The sequence below is a fragment of the Centruroides vittatus genome, unplaced genomic scaffold (genome assembly GCF_030686945.1).
Source record: "Centruroides vittatus isolate TY-2023 unplaced genomic scaffold, ASM3068694v2 scaffold_435, whole genome shotgun sequence".
In the NCBI taxonomy this organism is placed as follows: Eukaryota; Metazoa; Arthropoda; class Arachnida; order Scorpiones; family Buthidae; genus Centruroides; species Centruroides vittatus.
In genome coordinates, this window is record NW_027122708.1 from 1,485,676 (window position 1) to 1,497,117 (window position 11,442).

Sequence of the window (11,442 nt, forward strand, 5' to 3'; positions counted from 1 at the left end):
CGTGGAAAACGCCAATAATGAGCACTTAAAGACCGCTAAATAAGACGACAACACAGAAACAGATGTTTTCATGTTTCGTTCTATGGGATTTATGATGATTATATTAACATTTACTGTAAACGTACATATTTTAATATGATTTTATGTGCTTTTAAAGCTCTTCTAGTGATATTACGACTTCAATATTTGTGACAGACGGGTGTAAAGTCGATTAAAATGACTTAAACTTGATTTTTATTTTTCCATATACTTTTTTGACAAACGACGTATAATCGAGAACGACGCAACTCGAGGTATACCTGTACTATATTTTTACGAAATCGGTAAGTTATTTTGTAATTGATACATATTTAAGATTACAATGAAATATCGAACACTTTACGAAGGAATAAACTTACTACAATTATTTTTGTTTTCGGTATGAGATCCAGTTTCATGGTCTACAAAGTTTTTACTTGCAATTTACATAACCACATGATATTAAATGACCCAACTATGAGACGCGGTACTATTCAAAGTAGGTTGAAAATAAGTTAAAAACTGTAATTTTAAATTTTAATATTATTCTAATGTAGAATTGACAAGCAAATAAAAATTTATACATCTAGAAGTTGAAATTTAACTTTTGTAAATATGCCAACGAGAAAGTATGATAATCGTTTTCGATATCAAACGTGTATTAATAATCATTATTTAATTTCATAATCGACTTTTATAACTTTTATACAAACTTAAAGGAAAGGGTAAGTTTGCATTCAAATAAGTTTTACATACGATTAAATCTAAAATAAAGCAAATATTAAAATGTATTCGCTGATTGAATTTCATCGATTAACTGGTGTCCCCTAAAGCAAAGAGTACTGAAATGATTAACGTATATTTCACATTTTATGAATATACATTAATAATTTCAATTTATGTTTGTTTAAGGTATTATTACTTGATTTTTATTATTATTATTATTATATCCGATTTTGTTTTTCTGTTATATTTATATTTATACATTTTCTGTTATTTTCTTATTTTCCGTTATTCATTATGTTTAAACTAGCACAGGGGTGGCGAACCTATGGCACGCGTGCCCAAAGTGGCACGTAAGGAGAAATCATCTGGCACGTAATGTATCGTACGATTTCTGTCTTTTCAATCATCCTTTCGATTTATCACCTGATCGTCCTTTTTTCAATCAGCTTAGAAGTACGAAATAATCTAATAATCTTAACCTTTGTTGCTGTTATTTTTGCCCAGGCAATCTGCTAGTTTAGGGCTTTCTGAGCCCGCGTGCCATATAGTAAGTACACTTAGCTTTAAAGATGTTTGTGTGTGCCAAAGTTTTAGACTTTGAATAACGATATCTAAAGAAATTAAACGAATATGCTTTAATTAGAATAAATGTACAAAAAGCTTATTGAAAAAAGGGATGATTGAAAAACACAGGTGATCAATCGAAATCATATGATATGTTACGTGCCAGATAATTTCTCTATACGTGCCATTTGTATGCGAACGCGTGCCATAGGTTCGCCATCCCTCTGCTAGTTGATTGTCTGGGCAAAAATAACAGCAACCAAGGTTAAGATTATTAGATTATTTCGTATTTCTAATCCTTATATTATATTATATTATAGTATTTCATTTATATTTACAAAGGTTTATGGCACCGAGTAACCAATCTAACACATTAAAAATATTTTTTAAGTTGTGTACAGTAGCCGAATAAAGAATCCTTACATAAGATAATCTTTGTAGTTATATAAATCAAACTCTATATTATAACAAACATTAAAACGAAAACTATATAAAGAGTTTGGTTATTTTAGCCTACCATTGTCACATTTATCGCGATACTCGGACGGTACGAAATGGCACAATCTCATTAGTCAAGTAGACACCAATTGACAATATATCTTAAAAAATTTAAGACATCGTATTTTTTCCTAATGTTAAATCTAAGAAACTATAGCATTCGCAGCCGAATATCAAACAGTAATCTGCCAACCAATCAAATTTCGCGAAAATGGATCATATATTTAAACTCGGCACTCTCGAAAACCACTTAAAACATATTTTATGCTCGCCGGTAACCTTGTATTATACAATTTTCCTATTCGAATGTCACCATACCGCTTGTCCGATAGAAAGAAAAGACTTGCGGTAGGGGGTCGAAATAATTCGACCAAAAGTAGTCGTTGACCTCCTCCCGGAAGAGAGAATGGTCAACGACTATTAATTAATACGTGATCCGTGTTGGATAGGTTGTGATCGAAGTTGTTAACCTTAACGTTTGAAAGACTTCATATGGTTTGTTTAAATAAGAAAAATCTTGTAAAAAGCGATAATAATTACCTTTATGTGATAATAAAATGTTTACATTTTTGCAACAAACTGTACAAACTACGTGGGAAGTATGTTCTCGTAAATTTTGCGTATATAGAAAAATTATGGGACTACAATTTGAAGACTGAAAAAATTGTAGACCTATAAATTCCGACTGATGTCCCTTGTCTATCTGCGTGTTTGTCTGTCCTTCCTTAATTTCGAGAAAGGTATTAGACGAAAGTCGAGACCAGATATGCTTAGGAGCAGGAGGCCCAGATTAACTATATATGAAATTCCGATTTCACCGGAACCAGAAGTCACGTTACATCAATTCAAAAGTTTTCTCCGAAGGGAATTAGACTCTAACCAGCATGACTCTATTGCTAACAGGAAAATTATGAAGTACAGAAACAAGACATCACTAAATGAATTGAGAACATTGTGACGATGTCACAATAAATAATCGCTCGTTAGAATTAGTTTGGTTTATTTGATTAGGGCAACGCGACAAGTGAGTAATATGCCGAGGGGGATGCATCCCGGGAAGACTTTTATGGGAAGCTGGACTCTATTTAAGTGTTACTAACATGAAGAAAACCCGGAAAACTCCAGCCGTTCGCCATGCCCGAACCCCCGACTAACTACCAGAGTTCGGTGGTTTTATCCACTCGGCTACTGGAGGGAGCTTATTAGAATTCAGAAAGTATCTTTTAGAAATGAAAAAAACTCGTGTTGTTAATGTGGAAAATTAAATTCTTATAGACTTTTCACAGGATAACACTTTCGATTCCACGCAGTCGACATTACCAAGAAACGACGTGACCAAGAATTCGTACTTACGGGAGTTTTCTTTATTATTAACTGTATTTTAGAATATTTTCTTGCGATTTACACGTAGCGCAAGAAATTTACGAAAATGTAATTGCTGATTTACATTCGATTCAAACATTCCATTTACTTATTTACAGGCAGCGCCATTTATTGGCGCTACGTGTAAACCAGCAAATCGAATGGAGTTAGAAATTAATTCATTTACATAAATCCAATAGATATTTTGGAGTGGCATGTTTCGCATTATCTAAGTTAACGGTATATAAACGTAACTGCCGAGTTTCGTAGCAATTGGTTGAACGGCCTAGGCGTGTATAGCGAACAAACATCCAAAAATTCTCATATATATATATATATATATATATATATTTACGTATTCCAGTTTTGAATGCCGTTGTTCTAATCTTCTAGTTTAACTTGAGGATGGCCTATTGAATAGGCTGAAAAAGTTAGTTTTGTTTTTAATAAATTATCTCGGCAATATAAGATGTGTTTGGATAGTCTAATAATTACGTTCTGGTAATTGTAGCACCATAAAGCACTGTTTTACTTACTTGCTCATCCTGAATTCCATCGATGATGTGTTGTATCACCGATTCTTCCTCAATCGTTATTTGTGACGAAATTTTAATCATTCAATACATATATTCCTGATAAGTTTCACTCTGATGCTTCACTTCCATCGAAAGTTACTCGTGAATCTTCTTGCTGTTCAGTTTTGGAGAAAATTTGGTCCAAAGAGCTTTTAATGTTCTCCATGATTTAGTACACTGTTCGTAGTTTACGCACATTCTTGTTGAAACTCCGAGTAGTCGTTTTGAGTAAACTATTTTCTGCATGCCATTCTAGTAACACATTTCTGCCATGTCTTCGAAATTGGAGATCCATTTAACGACATTCTTCCCATCGTCACCGCTGAACGTTTCAAGGGATTCAGCAACATCTTTAAAGGTAAACATTGGCTTAGAGTACTCACTTTTATATCGCATAATATTACTACGTTCGTCTTCACTTTCGTCAGCATCGTCATCACTAGCATTCTCGATCTAAGGTGCTGCATCCAATGTTTCCACCAACTCTCCCTTGCTACTTGTCGTTTTCAATTTTCGTTGTTCTAGTTTAATTTTCAGATCAGCACAATTAAGATGTTTCACAGCCGTCACCGTATTGTCCTTAGATACAACAATCAGTTGTAGTTCTTCGTCGTTCACTGTAGCGTCGCTAACTCCTCTATCTTATCTGGATTCCATTATTGTTTTAAAAGTTCTCGTGTGAATTTCGTTCCAGATCCCGGACGAGCCTCCAAAATTTGTAGGAATAGTAACAGAAAGGACAATAATAATCTAGCGTCTGTGACCGTCTTTATTCTTTGGATGGGACGATAATGTTCTAGTGTCGGCCATCGTCTTCAGCGTCTTCAGTCTTTATTCGCGCCTCTTTTTTCCATTGTTGTCTGGCTTTTTTCGTTACACTCTACCGGTCTCTCTCGTCCCCCCGCAACCTCTCGTTTATTATAGACGACCAGATGGCCGAGTGGTCAAGGTGGCAGCCTACCGCTCTGGGGACCCGGGATCGCTCCATACGGGTCGAAAAATCCCCAGGAAATTTTCGGGGAGTAGTACGACCGATATATCGGCCTTTGTCCCTCACCACCCGGCCGCCCCGTCCTGGGCCTGGCCGAACCCATGATGGACTTGCTAAAAGAGGTCCTCTTTGTGCCCACAGAGCAGAAAGAGTTAAAAAAACCTCTTGTTTATTTTCTTAATGGTTTGAAATTGGACTCATCTAACTCCCACACTAATAACGAGTAACATCGTCATTAAGTCCGATCCTATTCTAGATATGACACACGACCCCCCTTTATCTTTTCACTCCGTCGACTTTTAGCCAGTAAAATTTAATACCATCAATCCCCTAACACGCAAACCTCCCTGCAAAATTTCAGAAATGTTTGACAAAAGCAGAGGAATTATTAAATTTTAAAGAAAGTGAACAAAATCGTGGCCCCCACACACAAACATCCATATATACAGAAAAACCCACAATTTTTTTTTTTTTTGCATTTTTTGACCTTTCAAGGTTCCTGAGTCCAAAAATATAAAAATCTTGTGGGGTCATTTTTGACCGATCGCCATAATTTCTCTCAGTGCCCGGAAAGTAAAATTTAAATCATGCATGGGTTCTTTTACCCACCAGTGATTGAGTGAATAAAACCACTGAACACTGGTAGTTGGTCGTGGGTTCGTGTCTCGGCAATTGGTATGTTTCGCGGAGTTTTTCGGGTTTTCTCCACGCTAATAGCGAGGTTGAGGCCGAAGTTTCAAACGCGAAAATATGTACGTCGGACGTTCAGCGCCGCTTTCCTGTAAGACCTAGAAGTTTGACAATGGTGTTTGGTAAGTCGGTGGAATCATGCTCGACATTCCAAACGCCTTTGTCAAATTTCTAGGCTTACAGGAAAGCGGCGCTGAACGTCCGACGTACACATTTACGCGTTTGAAATTTCGGCCTCAACCTCGCTAATAACACGTAAATAGAGGTTAGTTTTCCATAAAAGACCTCCGGGAAGCACTACTCGGCAGATCGCCCATGTGTTGCGTTGCTGTACACCAATAATATATAAACTTTTTTCATTTATTTCATTCCGTGATCCTCAGTCCACATTGAGAATGTCTGGTCTAAAAAATCAAAAGTAGGTTATTATATATATATTTAAGACATATTCGATTTGACGGACTTTAGGCAATAACGGACATTTCTTTACTCCGATTAGTCCATTAAATGGAGAGTTTACTGTACTTTCTAAACATTCAATGCAGGTATCTCGAAATCTACGCGCGGATCACGGATTCACCATCACTATTCTGGGGGAACGGAATCCTGAGAATCTGAGTATGCTATGATCTCAAGCCTTCATATAGGGAGCAAGCTTCGTTTTCCACTTTTTTATCTTAGATGACGAAATTATTTCATTATATTTTTGAGATGAAAAATATAAAGCTGAATGGAGATAATCTGAAGAAAAATCTTACCAACTACAAACAAGTCCAACCGGGAATAAATAGGTGCCGTATGTGTAGTTTTCTACATGTTGACACAACACTATTTTTTTATAACCGTAAAAAACAAAGTTCGAATTCAATATGAGCTTTATGAATTTTATGATGAATAATTTTCGACCTATGGCTTATTTCGAGCTACAGCACCGTGCCAAATTCAGCCTGCGAATGCATTTGACATATCACTCTTAAATGTCAAAAATATGCCTGCTTTTAGTATCTATGGAATATACAAAACATTTATCTACGATCTATGCGCAATTTGGCCCGCCAATCAAAAAGTTTAGGCTTAACTTCGAATTGTGTTCGCCTCTAACATGCCGAGTAGTTTCTCTTATTTCCCATGAGGAACTACTCAGTATTCTAAAGGGATAAAAAGGGGCAAGGGATAGGAAATAACAAAAAGAATAAACCGAATAATGTGATGTTATGGGAGTATCTTATTACACTGACCAGAAGGCCATACAGAGAGACATTTTTCTATATGCGTTAAAATTATAGAATAAAATTAACAGATATGTAAATCGGTTTACTCTTCTATATATGTTAATACATTGGACTTGATTAAATTTGTTCTTAGCTGAATGTAATTCAATTTAATTGTAGTAGTAAGCCGAAAACGTTATAAAAATTAATATAATTTTAAACATAAAAATAACAATGCATAATAGTTTAATTAATTTACACAACACTGTACTGTATACAACGTTCACGGAAAAAAAAATATAATAATACTTAAGAAAATACACAGATAGATTTTAATCTGCATAGTAATCTAAAAACATCACGCATGTTTTCAATTTCTATACGTGGTGTTAGATATCTAAGTATCAATTAAGCTAGAATATAAGTTAAAAAATTGTTTTTAATGAAAAATTTAAATGAGCAATGGAATGAAAGACGATTAGATGTTTAACACGCTATGGGCATATAATATTTGAAAAAGAACTTGTTCGATATAGACTGTACTGTACAGTACATATAGGTCACCGAAATATAACGCTTCTCGAAAACATTTCCCCAATTAGTCCCTTAACCATGATTTGTTTTTTAATGAGGATATAGAGAGGTTTCATGTCGACATCACGAGTGACGTCATGAGCATGCGCAATTGTCCAGCGCCATCTTTGTGACTGTTTGTGACTTGTTTACGTTTTGTGTGTGTTCACGTGCGTTTTAACTGGAGTTCTTGTGTTGTTTTTTTTCGTCGCGAATATCACTATGGTAATTTGTTGTGTAATTGGGTGTAATGCTAGTTCACTCAAGAACAAAGGAACATCATTTTTTAAAATTCCCGGCATTATTTGTCATCAAGGATCTCAAACTGAGAAGCTTTCACGACGAAGGCAAACTGCATGGCTCTCGAGAATTAACCGGAAAAATTTCGTTACGAATAAAGTGAATATCAATACAAGAGTTTGTCAGAAACATTTCATTTCAATATTTACGTTAATAAACACTAAGTTATATTTTAAAACCTAAAAGAGTTTACTGATTTGCTTATATTAATTTAGTTAGGTATAATGCATTTATAAACGAATAACTAACGTAATTTCAGGCTTTAGCTAGTGCAAACTTATAAACATTACACGTTAAAACGAAAAGCAAGTAGACTTATTATATGCTAGTTTCAACTAGAAAATAAAGGTACTGAACAATTTGAATTAAAAAATTTCCACGGCTGTTTTTAATTAGACTTTTACTTTCAGACAAAAATTCTTACTTAAGAAATACGTAAAAACACGAGTTTAAACAAACAAAAGAAAACATATCTTTCCAAGCAATATTACTTCGCTGTTATTAATTACTTTTACTTTTATATCAGGAGAAACCCAGCCACTTGTTAAATAGTTATGGGTCTCTAAAGATTTATAAGCTTTCATTTGTGACAGGGTGTAGAAATTTGTTGTAAAAACCAAATAGTTTATAATGTCACCAAATTCTACTTTCGGCCACAACTCTTGATATACGACGAAGTCTGATAAACTGGCTTCGTATGGATCGCCTTGACATAACGAAATTTTCTCTTCGTACAGAGCTGCATCTCGTCCTGTTAGACTGCTAGAATAGCTTGCAAGAAAAGAATCTTTTTTAACTTAATCCATGATAATAGAACTGCAGTATTTTTGTACGTTTAAACTAAAAAAAGACGTCGAATAACAGACTACGTGCAAGCTAAGCGAGCGAAAACTACCACAAAAATGGCGAATGGGCGGAGCAAACGTGTGTTTTATCACGTGACATGCGACCTTGAAACCTCTCTATATGGCAGTCTTCGTTTTTCTGTTTAGAACAGGCCTGGCCAACCCGCGGCCCGTCACGTTAAATTGTGTGGCCCGCTAAGCGATATTATATATCTATTAAAACTTTTGTTTCCTGTTATGTGAATACCAAAACAATTAAATAAATGAAAATTTGGATGTGTCATCGTAATAATGCGCAAGTACGAGTACGAACTCTTGGTATAACAATAAAATCTTATTCATTTTGTATTTGTTTTACTTTTTTAAAAGCATGTTTGTCTAAATCAGTGATTATCAAACTTTCTCGATCCACCGCCCCCTTTGTTCCATAAAGTTATACCCAACGCCCCCTAACCCATTTTCTCTTTGTGAGAGAAAGGATTGGAAATATTCTTAGGAAAACCTTTCTATGAATCTCACACTTTGTCCCCTTACCATACATTGTTCTCAACATCTGGAAACCATCAAACACAATGTTTCCTCTTATCAGTTTAACAGAGGAAAGGGAACGGCTGTCAGTGACCCCAACTTTTGCCTTTGGTCACCGTTCAGTACCCTGCCTCCAGTGCCCCCTAGATTTACTCACTGCCCACAAGGGGGCGTTATCGACGGCCGGATGGCCGAGCGGTCAAGGTGGCAGCCTACCGCTCTGGGGGACCCGGGATTGAATCCGATCGGATCGAATAATCCCCAGGAATTTTTCGGGGGGTGGTTCGTTCGGATATGTCGGGCCCCGTCCCTCACCACCCGGTCGCCCCATTGTGGGCCTGGCCGAACCCATAATGGGCCTTCTAAAAGAGGCCCTCTTAGTGCCCACAGGGCGGAAAGAGTTAAAAAAAAAGGGGGGGGCGTTATCGCCCACTTTGAGAAACGCTGGTCTAAATTGTGGCCCACCGAAATGTTACACGTGATCAAAGTGGCTCGCGAAACAATTTGGGTTGGCCGGGCCTGGTTTAGAAGATTAAAACATTTGACGAGTTTTTCTAATATGATTTTAAATGCAAATGTTTTCTGTTTACTTTAAGATAATAGACTTCGGCATTACAAACAAATGTACGAGTATAAAAGCATATTTTTATATAAGTACTAAAGTGTATAAAATAAATAAAAACAACAATGATCTCTGTTTACGTATTTATATTTTTTCGATTTTTATCAAATTTCTCTTTACTTCATTTTCCTGTAGTCATCATTAAAAATTTAAACGAGTGAAATGAACTCTTAAATCTATTTCGAATGCTTTTATATATATATATATATATTTTAAAACTCATTAAAATATACTTATGATTTTATTAAGATTATCATTATTGCAAAATAGGTTAGCTTATTTATATTACAGTACTTTGTCAATAATCTACAAATTTGTTTACTATGCTACTGACTTTTCGAGCCGGAATTTAAAAATTGAAAATCAATGAAATTGATCCTAGCAATTCTCCATGACATATCCGATAGAAGAGGCATATTTAAATATGTACTGATAGCGCAGCAATATGTTTACAGATTTTATAATTACAAATTAATACCAAACATCATATCGAAAAATTTCAAAATAATTTTTATTAATGCAGGTTTTTGGGGAAAAAAATTTAAAAAATTTTGTATTATTTTGAGATGTATGAGGATTTGTTTAATAAGCGAATTGCTAAATATACATTGATTACATCCGTACTAATTACTGAGACTATTGTAACTTATACAAAAACATTGATAGTACTTTAGTAAGAAAGAACAAGATTAGCATCACACAATGAAAACATTAAACGAGTCATTGACCTAGAAGATATATTTAGCACTTTAGTACTCGGTTCATTTTATTCATAGTTTGAATAATCTAGGTTTTTTATTATAAATATCACAACTATAAAAGTGCAATTAATAAAAATTTTCGGTTTTTATTATCATTTTGTATAAACTGTTCGCATCTTTCTAAACCTGTACAAAAAGCATCTTCAAAAAACATTTATTAAGTTTGCGTTAATTAACAAATTAAATCAATTCAAACCTATTGTATTATAGTTAATAGATTATAATGTTTAAGTCTTAATAATCATTGTTAATTTGGAGTGTACTGAATATACTAAATTTCCAAAAATTTGTAAACAATCCGAAATACAAAAAATTTCCAGTTTGATTTCGAAATAATATAAAGAATTATAATACTCGGCTAGATAAATTTACAGCAAGCTACGGTCATTTTGATTTCTAGACAGGCCAACATTATCTGTTAGGAAGGAGGTTGAGAAAAAATCCATAGATAAAAGATGTTCTAAAACCGGAAGTCAGATTCATGGTCTCATAGATAAAGCTTTTTCTCGCTTCACTTGTTTATTTTTTAATTGTTACCGTATTTAGACGAGATAAAGTATTTTATTTGCGATTAATTTGAATGGAATTAATTTTAATTTATGCCAAATCAAAATATTTATGATAACACGGAGGCCGTTATGAGAATATATGTCCATAAATAATAAATAAAGTTATTATTGTGGCAAATATGATATATGTTTTAAAGCCTAAAAATATGATCTTTTATGGACCTTAAATTTTTATTTATTTTGTTATTCGTACTTTTCTATATCGTCTCGAAATTTTTTAAATAAAATTATATGAAAAATTTCAGATAAACTTCGCACCTGTTTAATATTTACAATTGTATTTCATTTAATTTTTGAGACTGAATCAATAAATAATTTATTATCTATTGATTCATTGCATACTTTGCAATATCATTTAGCATTAAAAAATTGATTAATTCATTGTCTAATAATTTTAAAAATTATTTAAACGTTAAATATATTTCATAATTTCGTACGATTGTACGCGAAAACTGGATTCGTTTAATTTATATGAAACTTTTAATTACAATACACCCAGTTGTCTGTCGGAAATTTAATTCATATTTAATATTAATATATAATAAGTTAAGAAATGTAATGTAAATAACGATTTTAAGAATGATTTAAAATATATATATAAAATATTCA